This window comes from Amphiprion ocellaris, chromosome 24 (genome assembly GCF_022539595.1).
Source record: "Amphiprion ocellaris isolate individual 3 ecotype Okinawa chromosome 24, ASM2253959v1, whole genome shotgun sequence".
NCBI lineage: Eukaryota > Metazoa > Chordata > Actinopteri > Pomacentridae > Amphiprion > Amphiprion ocellaris.
In genome coordinates this window covers 18,653,104-18,680,227 of record NC_072789.1, presented here as the reverse complement: position 1 = coordinate 18,680,227, position 27,124 = coordinate 18,653,104, and the positions used below count along the sequence as shown (strand labels likewise).

Sequence of the window (27,124 nt, the reverse complement as noted above, 5' to 3'; positions counted from 1 at the left end):
TGCTTATTGGTACTTTAACCAAATACAAACATATTTGTTTACTATTTTTGTAGTACAAACGTGTTTTAATGACAAAATGCAACAAAAAATTTAATAAAATGTAATAGAAATAGTATTTTAATGCAAAGTGACATTTTAATCTAATAAAAACACATTTTTAAATGTTTTTGTAATAAAAATGTGTTAAAAGACAAAAAAATGCAAAATATATATAATAAATATTGTATTTTGACAGATTTTTGATGCTTATCGGTATTTTATACAGATGAAAACACATTTATTTAGTATTTCTGTGGTAAAAATAACTTTTAATGACAAAAAATGCAACAAAGAATTAAATAAAATATAATAAAAACTGCATTTTGACAGATTTTTGATGCCAATTGGTATTTTTAGACAAATAAAAACATATTTAGTTAAAATTTTGGGGGTAAAAACGTGCTTTAAAGACAAAAAATGCAAAATATATATGTAATAAAATTGGATTTTGACAAATTTTTGATGCTTATCGGTATCTTAAACAGAAAAAGACACATTTATTTAATATTTCTGTGGTAAAAAAAAAATGTTTTAATGACAAAAAAACTGCATTTGGTTCTGGTTGTGACCGACTCTAGAACCATTACAGAATCTTTCTACACATCTATTGAAGCTCCACAGTAACGTTCAGGGTCAGTTTTACACCTGAAACTCTGTTGTGACGTCAGAAAAGGGTCATTTGAGGATTATTCTGTGAATAATTCAGCAGCACTGAGAAAGCTTTGCAGTGTTATTGTGTCCCCACATAGAGAAGATTTAGTTTTTTCATCATAGATTCAGTGACTCAGAAACTACAGCAGCTCTGGACGTCCTGAAGGCTGAACAATCACAAGAACTCACCAGATTAAACGTCCTGAAATGCAAAGTAATGAGCAAAAAACTGCTGAGAACCAAAACGTCATGATTTATGCGAAATAATACAAAATCAGGACCAAAATCAAACCCAAACTACTCTTGAAAAGTCCAAATACTGCCCAAAATACAGTCTGAAACCAGTCCTCAAAAAGTTAAAAACCAGGACCAAAATCAAACCTAAACCAGTCCTAAAAACCAATAGTTACCAGTGCTAGAAACAGACTGAAACTAGTCCTCAAAAAGTCAAAAACCAGGACCAAAATCAGAACCAAAACCAAACCTAAACTACTCCTAAAACTAATCCAAAACCAGTCCAGAAGCTCTTCTAGAAAGTCCCAGAGCATGATACTGCCACCTCCATGCGTGATGGTAGGTTTGGTGTCCTTTGGGTTAAAAACAAGTCTATATCCCCCCCTAAGACAGGCTGAAACCAAGACCAAAAAGGTCTAAAATCAGGACCAAAATCAAACCTAAACTACTCCTACAAAAGTCCAAAAGCTGTCTAATATACAGTCTGAAACCAGTCCATAACTAGTCATAAGAACCAGTTGTAAACCAGTCAAACACTCAGTCTGAAACCAGTCCATAACCAGTCACAACAACCAGTAGTAAACCAGTCCTAGGAACAGTCTGAAACCAGTCTAGACACTTCTAGAAAGTCCCAGAGCATGATACTGCCACCACCATGCTTGGCGGTAGGTTTAGTGTTCTTGGGGTTACCAAAAAAAAGTTCTAAAGCCCGTCTAACATGGTCTGAAACCAGTCCTAGAAAAGTTAAAACTGGGACCAAACCAGTCACTTTTATGGTGTAAAGCAGTAAAATGGACTAAAGTTTGTTTCGTCACAAACCAACAGGAAACAGGAGTTCTGTCGACTCCAGATCTTCCTCCTGAATAATTGAGGAGCTGAACTAAACTTCCTCGACCTCGACTCACCTCAGCAGCTCGACGTCCGGCTGGAAATGAGCGCCGACGGATCGACCCAGAGGAGGAAAACATGAAACAGCGGAACTCAGCCGAGGATTCGTTTCATCTGCAGCAGCTCGTCGCTTCCCATCCCGTCAGAGATCAGAAAGAAATAAAACCAACAGCAGCAGGACAGGCTCGCATTCAGAGGACGCTTTCTAAAGAGAGATCACATATAAGAGGAAATAAATAGAAATACTAAATAATAAGGGACTTCCAGGAGCAGATTTACTGGATTCTGACACATTTCTGATGATTTTAAACAGTTAACACATTTATTGCATATTTGGTGGTGAAAACGTGTTTTAAAGACAAAAAATGCAAAAATATATATAATAAAAACTCTATTTTAGCAGATTTTTGATATTTATCGGTATTTCAAACAGATAAAAACACATTCATTTCATATTTCTGTCAAAAAACTTTTAATTACAAAAAATGCAAAAAAAAATGAATAAAAAGTGTATTTTAACAGATTTTTGATGCTTATCGATATTTTAAACACAGAAAAACATTCATTTAATATAAAAACATGTTTTAATAACAAAAAATGCAACAAAAAAGAAAAAAATGTTAAGAATTTGGGGAAATTTATTTGCTGTATTAAAATTTAATTAGTCAGTTTTATTTATTAGGGAAAAAAGAAAATGTGTGAAATTTTGCTAAATATCAAATAGATTTCCATTATTATTTTTTTAGGACATACATAAAAAAATGAAGAAGAAAGAAAGAAAGAAAGAAAGAATAATATAAATAGATAACTAAATAAGTAGAGAAAAAATAAAGAGGGAAAAATAAACAGAGAAATACACAGAGTATAAATAAATAAGTTAATTAATTAATTAATACATAAATAAAGAAATAAACAAATAGAGATCTGTTGATTTAAAGCTAAACTTTCACTTCCGCTGTTGTACGTCCGCCGCTGTGTCGCCGTGACGACATGCCAAGAGCCAAAATGGAGGCCGACGTGAAGGAGACTCTCCCTCTGACACCTCATCAGCATGGCGGCGTCGTTAGCGACCATGTGACAGGCCAACGAGGCCGATGATGGATCGAGGCCTCGCTCCTTCCTATTAGGCCAAAATGGAAATTCCCCTTGGAGCTCCGAGGCCTGATTAATTTATGAATCAATCTGAGGAGCCGGTGGTCGAAGCGGCAGCTGAGGAGTCCGTCGGCCTCCATTTGGATCTGGGACGTTATGAATATGTAGAGGGTTCATCCTCTGAGGACCAGGAGGCTCCATCATATCCTCACATTATGACGGCATTTAAAGTCACAGCGTTAAAACAAGACACCGATTATCTCCTGACATGAAACTATAACATGATGCACTGTTAAAAACACATTTATAGCATAGTTTAACAGGACTTTCCACTGTTATTTTACAGATTACACCTGGATTTGTATAAATTACACAGAAAATGTTGCAAAATTAGAAGAAAATTGGTTTTAATTCATGTGTTTAATTTAAAAACTGTAAATAACATCCACATCAATAAAGTATGTTAATAAGAGTAAGTATTTTTTTTAGTTTTACTGCATTTAAAAACAAAAAACAAAAAAATAACTAGTTTAAAGATAAGCATGGTGGTGGCAGCATCATGATTAAAGCATGGTGGTGGAAGCATTATAGTGCTATTTTTACTGTATTAAAATATGATTATTCTATTAAGACTTTACAGTTTTCCACCATTAAATGTGCTTTATTTTGATTTATTTTGTTTTATTTTCATTTAAACGTGTCGACACATGAAGTCCTGAAGCTCCATGAATCCAGAATTCTTCTTTTTTTATTTCTTCTTTTTTATTTCCTCTTTTTTATTTCTTCTTTCTTAACTCTTCTTTCCATGTGTGGCCCTGCAGGGAATCATGTTTTATTAAGAGCCTCATTTGAATCGAGCCACTTCCTGCTAAATATTAATCCTCGGAGGTCAAACAGTGGAGGGTCCTCAACCCTGAAACTTTAATGGAGCCTCCTACCAAAGGAAAAGCTTCTCCAGAGCTGCACCATCAAAATAAGTCTAAATAATAATAAAGTCTAATAAGTCTAAAATAAACTATATGGAAAAGAAACTGTGAAAATAACAGCAAATATCTGTGAAATTATTCAAATTTTAGGGAATTTAAACAATGAAATTTGTCTAATTTTACATTTTACATGTTGTAAAGTAAGATTATTTAAGATTTGTAGAAGTTATTCACATTTTTTACAGTTTGTTTAGTAAATTGTTTAAATTTCAATTAAAATCTGTGAAAAATAAATGAAAACATTTTTACAATCTCATTTTTCATTAAGATATATTTACATATGCATATTTTTATTTAAATAACAGCACATATCTGTAAAATAAACAGATTTTAATGCAGTAAAATGTGTAAAAGTTTGTAAAAACACAGATTTTTGATGTGGACAAGTTTTACAGTTTGTTTTTTTTTCATTTGCATTTTTTATTTCAATATGTAAATTAAAACATATGATTATCTGTAATTTTTGAAAAAAGCAACCTGTAAATTCTTCAAAATATTAAAAAAAATGTATAGGTACTATTCATTTATTATTGAATATATATTATTGATTATCATTTATTATATATTATTTATTCACAATGTTTCATATATCTTTATCTATTATTTATTTATAATTTATTATATATTTTTTATTTATTTTCACATATTATTTATTTGTTATTTCTTGTAAATCATTTATTTAACCATATTTTTTCTTTCAAATAAAAACAAATATCTGTAAAATAATTGTATTTTTTCTAATTTTTAAAATGTTATTAACTTTTTATTAATTTTCTGCTTGTTATTTTAACCTTAAGTTTTTTTAATGTTTTTTGTAAAAAAAAAAAATTTTAAAATTAAATTACACTCCAAAAATTACACTATTTTTTATCATTTAAATCCTCTAAAAATAAAATAATTCTGTAAAAATTGTGGAATTTTATATTTTGTTTTAAAATAAAGATTTTTTCAAATTTAATTTATATCATTATTATTTATCTTTTATTTTCCGTTTTTTTGTAGACATTATTCACAGTTTCATGACAAAAACTATTCTATTTTTTGCCGATTTAAATCCAGAAATAGAGGAAATTTATGCCACAAAATAAACTATCACTATTTTACGTTCCTAATATTCATAATTTTATCAGCAAATATCTGTGTAAAAGCCTTAAAATAAATAAATTCAATTAAATAACTGACAGTTTTAGAGTTATTTTGTTAATTATTACATGTTTGATTGTCAGTAAATAATAATAAATTTATCAGAAGCATTAAAATCTGTATAAAACGTTTCTTTTTACGGTGCGTTGGAGCGTAAAGTGTTGGATTACAGCAGTTTTGTTTTCTTTTTTTTTCTGTGTTGGAGGATTGAAGCGGCGTTTTGATTCTGGTGTCGTGAACTAAACGCTGATGAATATTCATCTCCTGTTTTTATGCTAAATAACATCTGTTTTCCAGCCAGCCGCCATCTGTCGCTGATATTAGCCACGAAAACAACCGACGAGCCTCTGATTCTCATTCAGTTCCAGCCGCAGCCTCGTTTAGAAGTTTTCATCTGGAACGTGCTGCAGAAGAACCTTTAAACTTCCTGTTTGGAATCTAAAATTAACGCTCATTACTCCTCTGATGGGACATCGGTTTTATTTTGAAGGACTCGCTGCAGAAATAAAAGACAGCTTTGCAGTTTTTTCACTTTTTTATTGTCTGCAGCGTTGCATTAATTTGAAAATCCATTTCACACCGACAGACTGCATGGAGCCCTTCAAAATAAAAGCACCAAAGTCCAACAACAAGGCAGCAAACTTAAAAACTATCTAAAGTTGTGCATTAAAACACAAAAATGGTTTATTTTAAATGCTAAATGCTCAAAAACCGCATTACAGCGAGACAAAAGTACCAACAAACTGATGCAACAATCACCACAAAGACACACTAAACGTTCAGAAAAAGACACAAAAATCTGATTAAATGATGCAAAAATCACCGCAAACACACACATCACCCCAAATATATGCAACTTCATCACAAAAACACACTAAATAAGCCCAAAATAAGCCCAAAATAAGACAAAAAAACCCAATAAAATGATGCAAAATCACCACAAACACACAAATCCTTGTAAAAAATATGCAAAAATCACAAAATTACACAATTTCACCACAAAATACACTAAACTACCAAAAAGAGACACAAAAAACCAGCTACAAAGATGCAAAGTCACCGTATAAATATGCAATTTGACAAAAAAAGGCACAACAACTTGATAAAATGATGCAGTCACCACAGAAAAAATATAAAATCATCTTAGAAACTCAAAATTACATCACAAAGTTTTAAAAGCACCACAAAAAAGATGTAAAACCACCTCCAAAAGGCATACAATTCTCCTAAAAAGACAAAAGTACCACAAAAAGTTGCAAAATCACAACAAACACACAAAAGTCACCCCAGAAAGGATGTAGAAATCACCACAAGCACACAATATCCCTACAAAAAGTTGAAAAAATCACAAAATAATGCAATTTGACCACAAAGACACACTAAAGTACCAAAAACAGACACAAAAACCCAATAAAATGATGCAAAAATCACCACAAAAAAATGTAAAATCACCTGAAAGACTCAAAATGACCACAGAAAGATGCAAAATCCTTCTAAAAAGACAACAGTACCACAAAAAGATGGAGAATCACCACAAACACACAACAGTCATCGCAAAACTGTGGCAATAAAAAACACACTAAACTACCAAAAACAGACACAATCATGACATCATCACTCCTATAAGACACCACAGAACAATGATTAACTGGAGTTTAACTGGACTAATTAAACATTAAGGCTGAGCTTTTTAATTAATAACACTGTAGAGTCTAATACAGGGGTGTCCAACATGAGGCCTGTGGGCCAAAAGCGGCCCTCCAGAGGGTCCAATCCGGCCCTCAAAGTGTAAAAATTCCAGAGAAGACTTTAACTGCAGATTGGAAATTAGTGAAACTATAAATTTAAAATAATTTCTAGACCACGACAAGTTGTTTAGATCAGAAAGTAAAATACTGGATTGTTCATTGTTCTTTTGTCATTTTGTGTCACATTTCTCTAATATTTTGCCATGTTTTGTCGCTTTTTGTCTTTTTTTGTCTGACTTTTGTCATTTATCTCATGTTTTTGTCGTTTTGTGTTCCGTTGTCTCACTTGTGTATTTTGTCTTATTTTTGTCACTTTGTGTTCTGCTTTATTTGTCGTATTGTGTGTTTTTTGTCTTGTTTTTGTCATTTGTCCATTGTTTCGTTGATGCGTAACTTTTTTGTCTCATTTTTTGTCTCATTTTTTGTGGTTTTGTGTCTCGTTTTTGCACTGAATCAAAGGAACATGAGGAGTTGTGGTTATTTCTGGGTTCTTCTGCTGTGGTTTTACTGCTCCGGTCCACTGGAGATCAGACTGGACAGAATGTGGAACTAAAGACGTCCTCAAACGTCTGTATTTAGACGCCGTTACAGCAGCAGAAGGAGATATTCGTGTGTTTTATAGTCGATGTGATTCTGTTTCATTAACCTGAACCTGCGGCCGTCAGATCACTGGTGGAACAGGAAGTAGAATAAATCAGATGTGCTGCAGATGTTCCTGCTGAACCCTGGAGTCGTTCTGGGGGTTTAGAAGGTTCTGGGGGTTGGAGGTGTGGGGCGGCGTCAGCAGCTCTGGGAGGTCATCGCCGTGGACCAGAACCTCCGGGTCGCTGCTCTCTGGAGGTGCAGGGATGGAGGTCCTCATTAAACGCCTCCTCCACGCCTCGGGCTCCTTCTCCCAGGAACCAACGAACGCCGGGACCGTCCAGGAGTCACCGTCTGACGGCTGCTGGGTTCTGATGAGAACCAACAGAACCACCCGGAACCTCCAGGTCCGACTCCTGGGAGTCATGGAGTTAATGTGGAGGATTTAATTCAGCTCCTCAGGAAGGAATCAGAGACCAGACGGACAGAAAAATACAACATTTAGCTGCTTTCGACTTAGAGTTCCTCTAATCTGTACAGGAAAGATTAAAAAACACCACAAAAACACAAAAATCACCACTAAATGATTAAAAATTTACACAAAATGATGCAACCTCACTACAAAAACACAATAAAGAAAGAAGCAAAATCACCACATAAACTCAAAATCACTACAAAAAGTTGCAAAATCACCATAAAACACACAAAATTCCCCCCAAAGAATGATACAATTTGACCACAAAAACACACTGAACTACCAAAAAAAGACACAAAAATCTAATAAAATGATGCAAAGTCAAAACAAATACAAGATTTAACAGTTTTAGTCTCAGAGTTCCTCTGATCTGTACAGGAAGGATGAAAAAATCACAAAGATCACCACTAAACCATAGAAAATCAACACAAAATGATGCAATCTCACCACAAAAACATAATAAACTACCAAAAAAAGACAACAACTGGATAAAATGATGCAAAAGTCACCACAAAAAGTTGGAAAATCTACAGAAAAGATGCAAAATTTCCACAAAAAAGAAGCAAAATCACCACAGAAACTCAAAATCACTAAAAAAAAGACACTAAATCGCCTTAAAACTGATGTAAAAATCACTACAAACACACAAAGAAACCCCAAAAGTATCCAATTTCACCACAAAAACAGCCTACTAAAAAAGGACACAAAAATCAGATAAAATTATATAAAGTTACCACAAAAAGATGAAACATGACCACAAAAAGATGTAAAACTACCTCCAAAAGACAAGAAATCCTCCTAAAAAGACACAAGTACCATAAAAAGTTGCAAAATCACAACAAACACACAAAAGTCACACCAGAAATGATGCAGTTTGACCACAAAAACACATTAAACTAGCCAAAAAAGACACAAAAACCAGACAAAAGACGCCAAGTCACCACAAAAACTCACTAAATCACCATAAAACTGATGCAGAAATTCCAGTGGTGGAATTTTTCAACTTGTTGTTGTGCTTTTGAGTCTTTCAGGTGAGTTGTAAGTGTTTTTTGTTGTCACTTTGCATCATTTTATCAGGTCTCTGATTTTTGTGTTGAAATTCCATATATTTGGGTTGACTTTTGTGTGTTTGTTGTGATTTTTGCATCAGTTTTAAGGTGATTTCGTGTCTTTTTGTTGGGATTTTGAGTTTCTGTGTTGATTTTGCTTCTTTTTATGTAGAAATTTTGCATCTTTTTTGGAGATTTTCCAATCTTTTGTGGTGATTTTTCAACTTTTAGTGATGAATTAGTATCATTTTATCGGGTTTTTGTGTCTCTTTTTTGCAGGTTAGTGTGTTTTTGTGGTCAAATTGCATCATTTTGTGATTTTTTTGCATTTTTTGTGGTGATTTTGCAACATTTTATAGGGATGTGTGTTTGTGGTCATTTTTGCATCACTTTTCAGTTGATTTAGTGTCTTTTTTAGTGATTTTGAGTTTATGTGGTGACTTTGCTTCTTTTTTCTGGTAATTCTGGATCTTTTCTTGAGATATTGTTTCTTTTTCTGGTAATCCTGCATCTTTTCTGGTGATTCTTGCATCTTTTCTGGTGATTTTTGCATCTTTTCTGGTAATCCTGCACCTTTTCTGGTGATTTGTCTGTTCAGTGTTCCCATAACGAGTCTAGAAGCTCCACAGATGATGCTGCGTCTCGTCTGGTTTGTGAATCCTGAACAGACTAATCAGTGGAACGACACTAATGAGCTGAAAGCAGCGTTTCATCAGCAGCTGAATGTTTCATGTGTTCTGTTCGAGGCCCTGCAGCAGGAAAACACACAGAAACTGTTTATGATGTGTGTTCAGACCTGACGTCTGTTTTCACGGGCGATGAAATAATAAACTCAAACACAGAGAAGAACGGCGTCAAGCGTCTGGAAGGAGACGGATCAAAGATGGAGACGCCTCGGGTTCAGGGGTTACCATGGAAACGTCTCACCTTCCGGATGTCTGGGGTCACCAGAGTTCATGAAATCAGGCTTCAGACGCCCAGCTGACGTCTCAGTTGTGACAGATTTAGACAAAAACAACAGAAAAAAATCTACTTTTAGTTAAAACTGCAGCTCTTTCTGTCACTTTGACTAAAAACTGTTGAATTAATCGCCATTAAAATGACCAAAATAGGGACTTTTGTTCACATTTGACTGATAAAGACTTCCAGCTGCAGGATTTCTGTCTGTTCTAAACTAACGTTAGCATAGAGAGGAGATCAGGTCGGATGGACGGGTCAATAAATCACACAAAACAGGATATTGTTGTTTTTTCATTCCCGTATCAATAAAGATTCCTGGCTAAAGTTAGCAGGAAGCGGCGTCCGGAGGCTAAAGTTAGCAGGAAGCAACGTCTGGAGGCTAAAGGTAGCAGCAAGTGGCGTCTAGAGGTTAAAGTTAGCAGGAAGCAACGTCTGGAGGCTAAAGGTAGCAGCAAGCGGCATCTACAGGTTAAAGTTAGCAGTAAGTCCAGAGGATAAAGCTAGCAAGAAGTGGCATCTAGAAGCTAAAGCTGACAGGAAGTCGTGAGGCTAAAGTTAGCAGGAATCGGCGTCTGGAGGCTAAAGGTAGCAAGAAGCAGCATCCAGAGGCTAAAGTTAGCATGAAGTCCGGAGGATAAAGCTAGCAAGAAGTGGCATCTAGAAGCTAAAGCTGACAGGAAGTCCTGAGGCTAAAGTTAGCAGGAATCGGCGTCTGGAGGCTAAAGTTAGCAAGAAGCAGCGTCTAGAGGCTAAAGTTAGCATGAAGTCCGGAGGCTAAAGTTCACAGGAAATCCAGAGGCTAACGTTAACAGGAAGTCTGAAGGCTAATGTTAGCAGGAAGTCCGGAGGCCAAAATTAGCAGGAAGTCTGGAGGCTAAAGTTAGCAGGAATCGGCATCCGGAGGCTAAAGTTAACAGGAAGCAGCGTCCAGAGGCTAAAGTTAACAGGAAGTCCGGAGGCTAAAGTTAACAGGAAATCCAGAGGCTAACATTAACAGGAAGTCTGGAGGCTAATGTTAGCAGGACGTCTGGAGGCTAAAGTTAGCAGGAAGTCCGGAGGCTAAAGTTAGCAGGAAGTCTGGAGGCTAAAGTTAGCAGGAAGTCCGGAGGTTAAAGTTAACAGGAAGTCTGGAGGCTAAAGGTAGCAGGAAGTGGCGTCTAGAGGTTGAAGTTAGCAGGAAGCAACGTCCGGAGGCTAAAGTTAACAGGAAGTCTGGAGGCTAAAGTTAACAGGAAGTCCAGAGGCTAAAGTTAACAGGAAGTCCGGAGGCTAAAGTTAACAGGAAGTCCAGAGGCTAACGTTAACAGGAAGTCTGGAGGCTAAAGCTTGCAGGAAGTCCAGAGGCTAAAGTTAACAGGAAGTCCAGAGGCTAACGTTAACAGGAAGTCTGGAGGCTAAAGTTAGCAGGAAGTCTGGAGGCTAAAGCTAACATGAAGCGGCGTCCGGAGACTCGCCGCCATCAGACCAAAGTTAACAGGAAGCTGCTGAAGCGTAGCGGCGTTTCTGGCCTGTCAGCGGCTAATCAGGGTGGATGATGGATGGTGTTTATTCTGCGCTGATGGAACGCTGCCCCCCGCCTCATCATAACTGGAATAAAAGGACAGATCAGGCCGGCGTTTTATTAAATTATCAGAACCCATAATCTGCATTAATGCGGCTGCAGGATGTCGGGGGGAGGACGGGGAGGCTCCACCTTGAAAAGATGGCCGCGACCTTGGGCCCCCCGCCGATCCTCGACACGTCGCCATGACACCTGACACGCCTGTCACATGACGCAGCGACTGTCAGACCGTCAGCCTGGTCCTGATCTCTGTTTGACTCCTCTACAGTCCACAAGCTAAGAGTACTGGCATCAAAAAGAGATGACAAATTATCATAGGAAGATCAACATTATCATAGAAAGATGAATAACTGTCATAGAAAGAAGAAGAACTATCATAAAAAGATGCAAAACTATAAGAAAAGATGCAAAATTATAAGAAAAGATACAAAATTATCATAAAAAGACACAAAACTATTATAAAAAGATGAAAAATTATAAGAAAAAGACTAAAAATTATAAGAAAAAGACTAAAAATTATTATAAAAAGATGCAAAACTATAAGAAAAGATGCAAAATTATAAGAAAAGATACAAAATTATCATGAAAAGACACAAAATTATCATAAAAAGATAAAAAATTATCATAAAAAGACTCAAAATAATTATAAAAAGGTGCAAAACTGTAAGAAAAGATACAAATTTAAAACAGAAAGATGCAAAATTAGAACAAAAAGATACAAAATCATCATAAAAAGATTAAAAATTGTTTTAAAAAAGATGAAAAATTATTATAAAAAGGCAAAACTATCATATAAAGATGAGAAATTATTAAGCAAAGATTAAAAATGATCAAAAAAGATTTTAAAAATTATGAAAAGATGAAAAATTTGCATAAAAGACACAAAATTAGCAGAAAAAGATGAACAATGATTATAAAAAGATACAAGGTTATAATAAAAATTTGCAAAATTAGAAAAATTATCATAAATAGATGCAAAATTATCATAAAAAATTTATTATAAAAAGATGAAAAATTACTATAAAAAGATGATAAATTATCAAATAAAGATACAAAATTATCACAAAAAGACACAAAACTATGATAAAAGAGCCTAAATTATCATAAAAAGATCCAAAATTATCATGAAAAGATACAAAATTATCATAAAAAGATTAAAAATTATGATAAAAAGATGCAAAATTAGAATAAAAGATACAAAATTAAAATAAAATGATGCAAAATTTTCATAAAAAAATACAAAATCGTCATAAAAACACTTAAAATTGTTATAGAACGATGCACAATTATCATAGAAGACACAAAATTATCATAAAAAGATGCAAAATTATCATAAAAGATGAGAAATTATTATCAAATGATGGAAATCACCACAAAGAGATGCAAAATTATTATTAAAATGTTCAAAATCACCACAAACTAAGAGATGAAGGAATCACCATGAAAGCATGAAAATCAACACAAAGAGATGCAAAATTATCATAAATACATGAAAAATGACTTTAAGAAGCCTCAAAATCACCGCAAAAGACACAAAATTATCATAAAAATTCTCAAAATAATCACATAAACTAAAAAAAATCACGACAAAAACACACTGAACTACCAAAAAAAGCCACAACAAACTTATAAAATGATGCAAAATCAACAAAAAAGTCACAAAATCATCACAAAAAGTTGTAAAATCACCACAAAAGAGACAAAATCCACAGATACTGAACATTTAAGTCTCTACAGGTATTATCTTTTAACCACAAAAAGTCACACAATCACAACAAGAAGTCACAAAATCACCACAAAAATCACAAAATAACCACAATATGATGCAGAATTGCTACAAAAAGTCACAAAAATCAACTGAAAAAATTGCGAAATCATCAGATAGAAAATCACCATAAGTCAAAAAACTACTACAAAAAAGTCACAAAATCACCACAAAAAGTTGCAAAATTAAATTTAAAACGTGACGTTGGACGTTTTTTTTTTTACTTCATTGAGAGACTTTATTCTTTTTCTGTTTTTATGAATTTTTATTTCTATTTTGCTTTTGAATTGTTTATTTACCTATTTATTCTATATTTATTTTATTTCAATTAGCTTTAATTTTATGCTGGCTATACATATTTTTTATTATTATTATTTCATTTTATCTGATCTCATCGGTTTCCTCAGTTTGTTTTTTTTATTTATGTCAAGATTTTACTACATTTTAATTCTAGATATATATTTTTAATTATTCACTTGATTTTAATTATATTTTCAACTGTTATTTATCTGTTAATAATTTATGTTATGCAGTTTTATTTATTTTTATTTATTCTTATTTTAGTGGATTTTATTCACATCTGGTTTTTCCAATGAAGTTTTAATTATTTTTAGTGCATTTTTATTTCCTGCATTAAAAAAAATCTGACTGATTAATTTATTTTATCATCATCAGTTGAGCCTGTTGCAGCTCTGCAGCTCCACCTGCTGCCTCCAACCAGGAAACACAAAACCTAAAGAAGTCATCGAAAATGTTGGAGAAAAACCAGAGAAATGGGAAAAGCACGACGGATGATGCATTTATTTGACATTATTTTATGTTTAAAACTCAAATCTGAGCTTCTTATTGTTAATTCTGATGATTTTCCATCAGAAACGAACCAGATATTGAAGATTTTTGCATTTAATCTTCATCTAAAACTAAAATCTGAGGTTATTTATTGCTCGTTTTGCTGTTTTATTTGAACAAACTCAATAGAAAATGAAGCTTTTTTTGCATTTATTCTTCATCTAAAACCAAAATCTGAGCATTTTATTGGTAATTCTGTTGATTTTCCATCTCAAACTGACCAGAAAATGACCATTTATTTTTCATTATTTTACATCTAAAAAAAAACATCTGAGCTTTCTACTGCTAATTTTGTGGATTTATTGGATCAAACCAACAGTAAAATGATGGTTTTAGTTTTATTTTGTGGATTTATTGGATCAAACCAACAGTAAAATGATGTTTTTAATTTTATTTTATGGATTTATTGGATTAAACCAACAGTAAAATGATGCTTTTAGTTTTATTTCGTGTCTAAATCTGCGTTCTGCTGGTTCTACTGGTGGTTCTGCTGCTGAACGGATCATTAATTCTCAGCAGCTGACAGAACGTCGACCCGTCTGACGGACCCGACCGGACCTGGACGTGACCCGACTTCCCATCATGCAGTTGGGCGGCGCTCCCTGGAGCCTCCGAGCCATCTGCTGCTGAAGATGATGGATGATCCGTCAGAACGAGGAGGACGACCCGGAGACCCGGCAGCAGGAGGTAGAACCGGACCGGAGCCAGGATCCTCAACAGAACCACAATAAAACCTTTAAAAAAAACCTTTAATCTGGTCGGAAACATCAACAGAACCACAATAAAACCTTTAATCGGGTCAGAACCATCAACAGAACCACAATAACACCTTAAAGCTGGTTTTGTGTCTTCATTTGTCTCCATTTTGTCATGTTGTGTCTTCATTTGTCTCCATTTTGTCTTGTGTGTGATTTCTGATATTTTTCGTGTCTTTAACTGAAGGAAAACGAACCTTCAGACTGAACCATTTCAGTCTTTGGATCCTTTTTCTGCTGTTTCTGATTCTTACCTGAAGTCCTGAAGTCGAGAACAAACTTTTGGACCAGGTGGGTGTGGGTTCCTCTGAGGAGATCTGATGGAGTTCAGCTGAGGCTCTGCAGCAGGTGCTCATGGGAAATGTAGTCTGGACTCAGTGGCCGACAGGAAATCAAGTTTCTGGAGTTCTGGATCACAGTGGGTCTCATTTTTATGGTTTTGGACCTGAATTTGTCTCATTTTTACAATTTTGAGTCATAACTTCTCTAATTTTTGTCGATTTTTGGTATCAATTTCTCATTTTTGTCATTTTGTGTCTTAATTCATCTCATTTTTACCATTCTATGTCTCCTTTGTATCATTTAATGTCCTAATTCTTTCAATTTCATTTTCAGTCTTTTTAATATAGTTTTGGCCTCAGTTTGTCTCATTTTTACCATTTTTGTAGTTTTTCTGTTTTAATTTGTCTGAGTTTTGCCATTTTGTTTCCCCTTTGTGTCATTTCGAGTAATCATTTGCCTTGTTTTTGTAGTTTTCTGTCCCATTTATGCTGTTTTCTGTCTTAATTTGTCAGATTTTTGTAATTTTGGATCGCAATTTATCTAATTTTTATGCTATTATTGCTAACATATTATATATTATAGTATATGCATATATTATATACGCACAATACAGCGTGGACATCCGCGTTTACGATACAGCGTGGACATCCGCGCCGCATCGTGCATATACTATATATGCACGATACAGCGCGGATGTCCATGCGTGTTCCGCGCTCCACTCGGACGGTGATTTCTGTTGCATTGCGCGCTCACTTCCGCTTTTGATGACGTATCGTGCTCAGGCGATTCGTCGACGCGTCGTTTGTGGCAGCCCTACTTTCAACACATTCAAAATTGATTCTCTGCTCAAAAATGGCATGTTAACAATTCTCTGGTAATAAAGAAAAACTTGCAAATATTGTGTGCAAAAACAAGATTTGTAAGAAGATTTGTAAAACCACTTGAAGTCCCTTTCAGTGACTGATGTGGGTTTGCTTTGTGCTGCAGATTTTCTCCAATGGAGGCTGCAGCTGTGAAACTGCCACTCTTAGCTCATTTCCAATGTCCAGCTTTGATCTGTATTCTGTCTTGAGGCGACTGCAGAGGAAGTGATGTCACACAGGTAAGATGCTCTCCTGCCCAGCAGTGGCTCGTCCTTTTCCACTCCAATCCAGAATGCAGAGAATGTCTTTGAGTTGAAGTGCAGCCTCATTGTGGCATCAATGAACTGCTCCTCTTCTGCAGCGCTGAAGTCAGCTGCTGCTGCTGAACTGATCCAGTCATATTCAGTAGGATCCTGCACTGGGAAATAGCTCAGGAACTGTTTCTGTAGGGCACAGATGTGGCTGATCATGAATGGATGAATGTGTTCTGCAGCTTGTTGTCCTCAATCAATGATTTCAGGCTATCAGATGAGTCTATATTCCCTTCTTTCACTCACTTCTCCCACATCTCCAGTTTTCTTTCGTTCTGAACAGTTCCTCCTCAGTGGCTCTGTTGGTTCCGTTTGCAGAAGCGCAAATCCTCCTTCAAATCCTCAGCATCAATGAATCTGACGTATGTTATCAATAAACAGTCTTTGTTCCTGTCAGTCGCTTCATCCTCCTGCAGGACAAAACGGTTGTTTCTCATCTTATCATTCAGCTGCTCCTCTAACAATAAAACACGTCTGACATTTAGAGAACAAACTGCTGCCAGTGGAACCACTTTTTATTAAATGAACTGAAGTCATAAAACCAGGATTGTTGTTTTAGTCCATTAACAGTTTTATAGAACTCTCCCAGGACGTTTATTAACAAAGAGACATTTTAGACATCCACAATTTCACTGAAACACACAATAATGTGCAGTAGTTTGCTATTGGCGCCATCTGGTGGACGGTCTGTGTTACGACACTGTTTCTGAATTAAGTCAGAAAAACACTGATGATGGAAAACTGATTTTAGTCCACAAATGTTTCCATCTCCAGCTGATATTATCTGGACCAAACAGTCACTTTACATCTTTAAGGTTTCTTCTAATAATGACCACAGAAATGTTCGCAGGTAGATTCAGGTTCAGGATTGTTCTGGAGACGCAAGGAATACATTTATCACCACTTTCTGACTGTTGATTAACTGCTTTGAGTCATTTTTGGAGGAAAAAAAGTCACAATTCTCCGATTCCAGCTTCATAAATGTGAATATTCTTGAGTTTCTTTGATTCTTTCTGACAGTAAACTGAAAGTCTTTGGGTTGAGGACGTCATCTGGAGCTTTGAGAGGCTCTGATCCACGTTTCTCACCATTTTCTGAGACTTTACAAACCAAAGGACTGATGAGTTTCATGCTTATTACAGTTTGATTTGCATTTTCAAAAATCACATTTTTGAAATCGTGTCATTTTTCTGTTAAACAAATCACAGCTTTTATTTTGAAAGAGAAACCTGGAAACGTTGTTTATCCGTAATTCATAGGGGGGCAAATGCCCCCTAACAGAAAGCCTTGCCACCCCTGCTGCCACCCCAATTTGCAGCGACGAATTTGACATTTACGACCGAGGCACTCCAATGTCTGACTGCCCTGAATGCAGCACGAGATGACGTCAGAGCGGCAGCGAGCGGCTGCAGCGCATGCGCAGTAAGAGACTGATTTGCTTGGAAAAACCGAGGGAGCCAGAAGGAAAGAAGACAGGAGGAAAGAGGTAGAAAGTGAGCAACTATCGATGTCTGTCTACTAAGAAATGTAATTATAATGAAAGCACAGCGCTAGAATAGTTGCAGTGCTGATTCTGACATCAGAAAAATCAGGCTGAACAACGTTGTTTTGCTAACATACATGTAACGTTAGCTAGGTCTGACGTCATCTGGAAAGTAGCTACAAAAGCCAAGATTGATTCTGTAAAACACTGAAATCACTTTGAATCTTACAGACATGGAGAGGAAAGGTAGCATTTGCAGGTTTTTCTCACCAAAGAGAAAGAAATAGAAAATGAACAACTGAGCAAGAATGATAGAGAAGATGAGGTGGAAGGAGAGAGAGAAAAGATGAAGACGATGTGGAAGGAGAGAGAGAAAGATGAAGACGATGTGGAAGGAGAGAGAAAAGATGAAGACGATGTGGAAGGAGAGAGAAAAGATGAAGACGATGTGGAAGGAGAGAGAAAAGATGAAGACGATGTGGAAGGAGAGAGAGAAAGATGAAGACGATGTGGAAGGAGAGAGAGAAGATGAAGACGATGTGGAAGGAGAGAGAAAAGATGAAGATGATGTGGAAGGAGAGAGAAAAGATGAAGACGATGTGGAAGGAGAGAGAAAAGATGAAGATGATGTGGAAGGAGAGAGAGAAAGATGAAGACGATGTGGAAGGAGAGAGAAAAGATGAAGATGATGTGGAAGGAGAGAGAAAAGATGAAGACGATGTGGAAGGAGAGAGAGAAAGATGAAGATGATGTGGAAGGAGAGAGAAAAGATGAAGATGATGTGGAAGGAGAGAGAGAAAAGATGAAGACAGATGTGGAAGGAGAGAGAAAAGATGAAGACGATGTGGAAGGAGAGAGAGAAAGAAGAAGACGATGTGGAAGGAGAGAGAAAAGATGAAGATGATGTGGAAAGGAGAGAGAAAAGATGAAGACGAGTGTGGAAGGAGAGAGAAAAGAGTGATGACTCAGTTGTGGAAGAGAGAGAAAGATGAAGACGGATGTGGGAAAGGTAGAGAGAAAAGATGATGGACGGATGTGGAAGGAGAGAGAGAAAGATGAAGACGATGTGTGAAGAGAGAGAAAAGATGAAGACGATGTGGGAAGAGAGGAGAGAAAGAGATGAAGACGATGTGGAAGGAGAGAGAAAAGATGAAGACGATGTGGAAGGAGAGATGAAAAGATGAAAGACGATGTGGAATTGTATGGAGAGAAGATGAAGACGATGTGGAAGGAGAGAGAGAAATGATGAGAGATGATGTGGTGAAGAGAGGAGAGAAAAGATGAAGACGATGTGGAAGGAGAGAGAGAAAAGGATGATAGACGATGTGGAAGGAGAGAGAGAAAAGATGAAGATGATGTGGAATGAGAGAGAAAGATGAAGACGATGTGGAAGGAGAGAGAAAAGATGAAGATGATGTGGAAGGAGAGAGAAAAGATGAAGACGATGTGGAAGGAGAGAGAAAAGATGAAGACGATGTGGAAGGAGAGAGAAAAGATGAAGACGATGTGGAAGGAGAGAGAAAAGATGAAGACGATGTGGAAGGAGAGAGAAAAGATGAAGACGATGTGGAAGGAGAGAGAAAAGATGAAGACGATGTGGAAGGAGAGAGAGAAAAGATGAAGACGATGTGGAATGAGAGAGAAAAGATGAAGACGATGTGGAAGGAGAGAGAGAAAAGATGAAGACGATGTGGAAGGAGAGAGAAAAGATGAAGACGATGTGGAAGGAGAGAGAAAAGATGAAGACGATGTGGAAGGAGAGAGAGAAAAGATGAAGACGATGTGGAATGAGAGAGAAAAGATGAAGACGATGTGGAATGAGAGAGAGAAGATGAAGACGATGTGGAAGGAGAGAGAGAAAAGATGAAGACGATGTGGAAGGAGAGAGAAAAGATGAAGATGATGTGGAAGGAGAGAGAAAAGATGAAGACGATGTGGAAGGAGAGAGAAAAGATGAAGACGATGTGGAAGGAGAGAGAAAAGATGAAGACGATGTGGAAGGAGAGAGAGAAAAGATGAAGACGATGTGGAATGAGAGAGAAGATGAAGACGATGTGGAAGGAGAGAGAGAAAAGATGAAGACGATGTGGAATGAGAGAGAGAAGATGAAGACGATGTGGAAGGAGAGAGAAAAGATGAAGACGATGTGGAAGGAGAGAGAAAAGATGAAGACGATGTGGAAGGAGAGAGAGAAAGATGAAGACGATGTGGAAGGAGAGAGAGAAGATGAAGACGATGTGGAAGGAGAGAGAAAAGATGAAGATGATGTGGAAGGAGAGAGAAAAGATGAAGACGATGTGGAAGGAGAGAGAAAAGATGAAGATGATGTGGAAGGAGAGAGAGAAAAGATGAAGACGATGTGGAAGGAGAGAGAAAAGATGAAGATGATGTGGAAGGAGAGAGAAAAGATGAAGACGATGTGGAAGGAGAGAGAGAAAGATGAAGATGATGTGGAAGGAGAGAGAAAAGATGAAGATGATGTGGAAGGAGAGAGAAAAGATGAAGACGATGTGGAAGGAGAGAGAAAAGATGAAGACGATGTGGAATGAGAGAGAGAAGATGAAGATGTGGAAGGAGAGAGAGAAAGACAACAGAAATGTGATGAAATACAAGGTGATGGTGAGCAGAGACAGGAGGAGGTTGGAGAAGAGATGGAGGAGGGAGAACATCACCAAGATGATATGCAGGGTTCAAACAGTGAAAGGGAAAGGAGAGTTCCTGATCCATCACCAACCATCTCCAGTCCAGCTGCTGCTCATGGGATGGAAACTGTTGCTGCATAGTAGAAGAAGTTACACAGAAATAACAACAACTAATGACATTAACACACATTTTGTTGTAAGGTGCATTTAAGAGACATTGCTTAGACTTCTTCAAATAAATACAAATATTTATGTTTGCTTAAATATGAATAATTGAGGAAGCTTGTGGGAAAATTGTGAAAGTGTAATGAGATGGAGACAGAGTTTGAATATTTTATGTACAATGTGTTTTAGATATATTGGCCAGGTTAAATTCCAAAATTAAAAAATGACCCTAAAAATCCTCTCCCAGGCTAAAATGCTAGTGTATGTTAACACAGTCTGATGGTTATAATCAGTTGTGTTTTTACTAGTTGTTATATTGTATAATTAGTTCAGATGTAATGCAGTTTGAATGTTTCCTTCCCTCCATCTTCTAGATGTATCCAAGTCCAGGTGTGAGGTTCCAGTGCAGCCAATGCCAGACAGTTTCCCTCCAGGGAGGAGCCAGAAGAAGCTTCTGCAGCGACTGGTACAAATTTCATCCCTGGTTAGAAAACTCACAATCAAAAGATGCAGCTTACTGTTTTGCATGTTGGCATTTTTCCCTCCCAGATGCTCCAAAGACTGTTTTCACCTCATTGGAGGGTTATCGCAACTGGAAAAAGGCTACAATGAAAGACATGGTTTCTGTTCTCATGGCAGATCTGAAGGACATGTAAATGCAACGTTTGCATAGACAGAGAACAAGAACATTCAGGATAAAAATACCTCAATGTTTGGACTAATGGATGAGCAAAAAAAGAAGCAGATGGCTGAAAATCAGTACTACATTAGAACATCAGCTGAATTTTAGTTCTAACAACCACAGAAAACAGCACAGCAGGTCACAGGGAGTCTCTCAACTCCAAAAAAAAGGTGTTTTTCTGTCTATGTTAGACTTGCTGGGTAACCATAACCCCATCATTAAACAAGAAGCTAAAAATGCAAAATATACCAGTAAAACAATACAGAATGAATTACTTGAGTGCGGTGTGGTTCATGAGAGCTTTCTGGAGTTTGATGTGGCAGAACATCTGGATGCTGCTGCCTTAAGTGACTAGATTATATGGTTCTCTGAGAAGCAGGGGCTGGAGTCCAAGGAAAACCTTGTAGACCAGGACTACGATGGTGCAGCAGTGATGCACATGCAGGTGTTGAAGCAAAAATAAAAGCAGTAGCTAAACATGCCTTCTATGTTCACTCTAGTTCACACTGCTTGAACCTAGTTCTAGCAGACGCTGTCAAAAGTGTAGCAGATGCAGGAAACTTCTTCTCATTATTGGAACGACTGTATGTATTCATGTCTGGCTCATATGTACAGAACAAATGGCTGGAAGTGCAGCAGGAGATGTTTGATGGTGCACCAAGGGAGCTCCAACAGCTAAGTGATGCATGTTGGGCCTGTAGGCTCATAGCATGTTGCAATGTTCTGGACAGGTGGCCTGCAATAGCACAGTATAGCTTGAAGAGCTGCATCTGAGAACCATCCACAAAGAGCTGTTGAAGCAAGAGGGATATTGGCTCAGATTGATCAGAATTCTGCTGGATCTCTTGTTCTGTCCAGAAAGGTCCTGAGTGACTCCAAGTTTTTATCAGACATGCGTTGTGATGTTGCTGCTGATTAATTAAAACCAGATGATCCGTGTTGAAGACACGTTTAGTTCTAGTATCAGAAGCACAAGAAGGAAAATGGAAGTTTAGTTCTTCTACGTCAAAGATTTCAGGAATAAAATATCTAAATGAGTCGTTATGCCTCAAACTTTATTTTACAATAATGAAATAATCACAGATAATAAAAATATAAATAGCAGAGAAAACCTGAGAGAATAATTTCCTGAAAAGTCTGTGAAGGAAAAGCAGCTTTTTTATCCTTAAAGATCAGAATCAGCTCCAACATCTGCATCTGACAGCATCAAGACAACCAGAAAGAAAAGAAAAAAGAAAATGACTTCTTTCTGATCACATCTGTTCCGCTGCTCACAGGCTGCTGCTGCTCACATTCTTCACATTTATAGTCCACTTTTAAAAGTTCAGCAGACAGGTGCTCTGCTTTGGAGTGTGATGATGTGGAGAGTGAAGTTTCTGTTTCACCCACAGTCTGCTTTAGGGCAGCTGGGTCGGACTTGATGTCTGAAATACTGACCGACAGCTCAGATTTAACTGTCTGTAGTTCTGTTTTGATGGATGTTAAACTTTCACTCAAAGCCGCCAGGAGCTGGGTCTTTAAAATAACCACCGTCTCGTTACAGAGTGAAAGTAGCAGTTCCTCCTGAAGGTCAGAGATCGCAGCATCTGAGGGCCTCTTCAAAAGAAGACGTAGTTGATGAAGGCGTTCTGGAGCAGGACCAGAAAGACCACGACCAAGCAGCCTTGAGATCTTAGGCAGCGTCTCCCTCAGGTGGGTGTCAACGGTGTTCAGGGTCAGGTCTGTGGTAATCCCATCAAAAAACAATACAGGAAAAAATCTAGATTATAAATCAACATGTAACCAAAGCACTCTGTGTATAACGCCATAGTATAGGATGTAGTTCAGAAAATGTCAAAGTATAGTATGCTTTACTCAAGAATAACATAGTATGGCCTGTAGTTCATAGTATAGCATGTCGGCAAAAAAAACCCCATAGATTATGTGGTTCAAAAAGCGCAAAGTGATAGGATGTTGCCTAAAATTGTCATGTATGATATGTGGTTCAAAAATTGTCATCGTGCAGTATATTGTCAAAATAGTATGTAATTCAAGAAAAGATCAGAGTATAATATGTCATCTAAAAAATGCCATAGAATAATAATTTCATTGCACAAGTAAAAGTATAGTAATTTTTAAAACTGTTCAAATTCTTACAATATGTTGGTTAAAAAAACAACAAAAAAACTAAAAATAAAAGTTATAGTATAGCATGTCGCTCTTAAAATGTCACCTTACCATAGTGTTTTTCACGGCCTGCTTTACATTATTTCATCATATGGCACATTTTTACAACATGTTGAAAAATCACATTTTTTTTTCAACATAGTATACTATGGCGTTTTTTTGCGCCAAAATTCGTTTTTTTTTTTTCAAAGAAAACCTTACCATAGTGTTTTTCATGGCCTCCTTTACATTATTTCATCATATGGCATGTTTTCACATGTGGAAAAATGACATTTTTCAACATAGTATACTATGGCGTTTTTTTTCCCGCCAAAATTCATGATGGTTTTTTTTTTCAAACAAAAACCTTTCTGGAGTGTTTTTCACAGCCTCCTTTACATTATTTCATCATATGGCACGTTTTTACAACATGTTGAAAAATCACATTTTTTTTCGACATAGTATAGTAAGGCGTTTTTTTGCGCCAAAATTCATGATGTTTTTTTTCACAGAAAACTTTTCTGGAGTGTTTTTCACAGCCTGCTTTACATTATTTCATCATATGGCATGTTTTCACATGTTGAGAAATAACATTTTTCGACATAGTATACTATGGCATTTCTTTGCGCCAAAATTCATGATGGTTTTTTTTTTTTCAAAGAAAACCTTTCTGGGGTGTTTTTCATGGACTCCTTTACATTATTTCATCATATGGCATGTTTTCACAACATGTTGAAAAATGACATTTTTTGACATAGTATACTATGGCGGTTTTTTTTGCGCCAAAATTCATGATGATTTTTTTTTCAAAGAAAACCTTTCTGGAGTGTTTTTCACGCCCTCCTTGACATTATTTCATCATATGGCACGTTTTTACAACATGTTTGAAAAATGGCATTTTTTTCGACATAGTATAGTAAGGCGTTTTTTTTGCGCCAAAATTCATGATGATTTTTTTTTTCAAAGAAAACCTTTCTGGAGTGTTTTTCACGCCCTCCTTGACATTATTTCATCATATGGCACGTTTTTACAACATGTTTGAAAAATGGCATTTTTTTTCGACATAGTATAGTAAGGCGTTTTTTTTGCGCCAAAATTCATGATGATTTTTTTTTTCAAAGAAAACCTTTCTGGAGTGTTTTTCACTGCCCTCCTTGACATTATTTCATCATATGGCACGTTTTTACAACATGTTTGAAAAATGGCATTTTTTTTCGACATAGTATAGTAAGGTGTTTTTTTTGCGCCAAAATTCATGATGATTTTTTTTTCAAAGAAAACCTTTCTGGAGTGTTTTTTACCACCCTCCTTGACATTATTTCATCATATGGCACGTTTTACAACATGTTTGAAAAATGGCATTTTTTTTCGACATAGTATAGTAAGGCGTTTTTTTTGCGCCAAAATTCATGATGATTTTTTTTCAAAGAAAACCTTTCTGGAGTGTTTTTCACAGCCCTCCTTGACATTATTTCATCATATGGCACGTTTTTACAACATGTTTGAAAAATGGCATTTTTTTTCGACATAGTATAGTAAGGCGTTTTTTTTGCGCCAAAATTCATGATGATTTTTTTTTTTCAAAGAAAACCTTTCTGGAGTGTTTTTCACTGCCCTTCCTTGACATATATTCATCATATGCACGTTTTTACAACATGTTTGAAAAATGGGCACATTTTGTTTTCGACATAGTATACTATGGCGTTTTTTTTGTCGCCAAAATTCATGATGGTTTTTTTTCAAAGAAAACCTTCCCATAGTGTTTTTCACGGCCTCCTTTACATTATTTCATCATATGGCACGTTTTTACAACATGTTGAAAAATCACATTTTTTTTTCGACATAGTATAGTAAGGCGTTTTTTTGCGCCAAAATTCATGATGTTTTTTTTTTCACAGAAAACTTTTCTGGAGTGTTTTTCACAGCCTGCTTTACATTATTTCATCATATGGCATGTTTTCACATGTTGAAAAATAACATTTTTCGACATAGTATACTATGGCATTTCTTTGCGCCAAAATTCATGATGGTTTTTTTTCAAAGAAAAACTTTCTGGAGTGTTTTTCACAGCCTGCTTTACATTATTTCATCATATGGCACGTTTTTACAAAATGTTGAAAAATCTCATATTTTTTTCGACATAGTATAGTAAGGCGTTTTTTTTTGGCGCCAAAATTCATGATGATTTTTTTTTCAAAGAAAACCTCCCATAGTGTTTGTCACGGCCTCCTTTACATTATTTCATCATACGTCACGTTTTTACAACATGTTGAAAAATAGCATTTTTTTTCGACATAGTATACGATGGCTTTTTTTTTTTTGCGCCAAAATTCATGATTTTTTTAAAAAGAAAACCTTACCATAGTGTTTTTCACGGCCTGCTTTACATTATTTCATCATATGGCATGTTTTCACAACATGTTGAAAAATGACATTTTTTTTCGACATAGTATACTATGGCGTTTTTTTGCGCCAAAATTCATGATGTTTTTTTTCAAAGAAAACTTTTCTGGAGTATTTTTCACGGCCTGCTTTACATTATTTCGTCATATGGCACGTTTTTACAACATGTCCAACACACGTCCTAAATGTGAAAAAAATTTCGTAGTTTAGTATGTCGTCCAATATATGGAAAAAAAAACATCATAGTTTAGTATGTTGCTCTAAAAACGTCATAGAAAAGCCTTTCGTCCACAAAACTTTACGTCCCGGCTGTCTGAAGTAGGTGAGGAGCAACACAAAAACAGTCCAAACGCTGGTTTCCAGAGGGTTAGACAAGTAATTATTTGAAAGAGTAAGTTTACAACAACACAACATGTGAGGGGGTTAAAAGCAAATGGGTGTTAGTAAAATAAAAATAAATAAACAGAACTAAAAGTGAACTTCATGTTGACATTGATGGGCATTCCAACCAGGAACAAAGTAAAAGATAATCAATACGAAAAAAAAAAAACTCTTCCTGTTCACCTCTTAAAACCCATAAACACACCACAGTAGCATCCTAAACTAAAACTACCAATGGGTTCCCTGTTTTCCTTTGTGAACAATTCAAAGGTCCCTCTCTATCTCCCCACACATCCACCAACCACTGGAACACATCTCCAAAGTTCTGCTGGACCAGCTCAGCTTCCCCTCAGAAGAAGTGCTGCCACCTGCCAGATGAAGGAGCCTTTTGAGAGGCAGCTGGCATCGTGATTGGACTGTACTTTGGTCTGTTCCAATCCAGCTTCAGCTCCAGAGACGGCAGGCGGGGACGAGTCAACGGAGGCCGGGGTGGACGAAGGCATCGCAGCGAGTACAATCCAGAAAACAACAGAGGAGGAGTGCAGCGTCCAGGGCCAGAACAACAGAGTACATAGTATGTCTCTGAGAAAACATCATAGTATAAGGTGCCTTTGGTATGAAAAAAACGCCATCATATACATCGTATATTGGTAAGCAAATAACAAGTCAAAAGGAAAGAGGACATACATATGTAGAATTGTAGTAAATTTGTCTTGAGGGCTGACTGATTTACTGAGATTATCAGTATTTTATTTTTTACTGATTTCCGGTGGGAATAAAATTTAAAAATGGTGGCCAACCTTTGGCTGTGAACCTTTATCTACCTGTGTGTCGCTCTGATCTTCTGGAGTGATTGATTGGTTATACGTCACAAATAAAAGCTCCTTTAACTTAAACATCTGTCAACAAAACAAAAACGTATCAACAAAGTCTTTCGTTAAAGTTTGTGTTCTTCCAAGTTTAACTCCAAGATTTTAAATACTTTCATTT

At 36.2% G+C, this 27,124-nt stretch overlaps 1 long non-coding RNA gene across 4 annotated transcripts; it reads left to right on the top strand.

Annotated features, from left to right (window-relative positions):
• The first annotated feature begins 17,640 nt into the window (after positions 1 to 17,640).
• LOC111580121 (uncharacterized) lies at positions 17,641 to 26,609 on the top strand. Of its 4 annotated transcripts, none has more exons than XR_008600779.1 (4): positions 17,641 to 17,719; positions 20,898 to 20,989; positions 22,749 to 22,897; positions 26,405 to 26,609. It is a non-coding gene; the product is annotated as an uncharacterized LOC111580121 (long non-coding RNA). The 4 variants fall into 4 exon arrangements; XR_008600780.1 differs by having other exon boundaries at positions 17,664 to 17,726; XR_008600781.1 differs by lacking the exon at positions 17,641 to 17,719 and adding an exon at positions 17,738 to 17,760.
• The last annotated feature ends 515 nt before the right edge of the window (positions 26,610 to 27,124 follow it).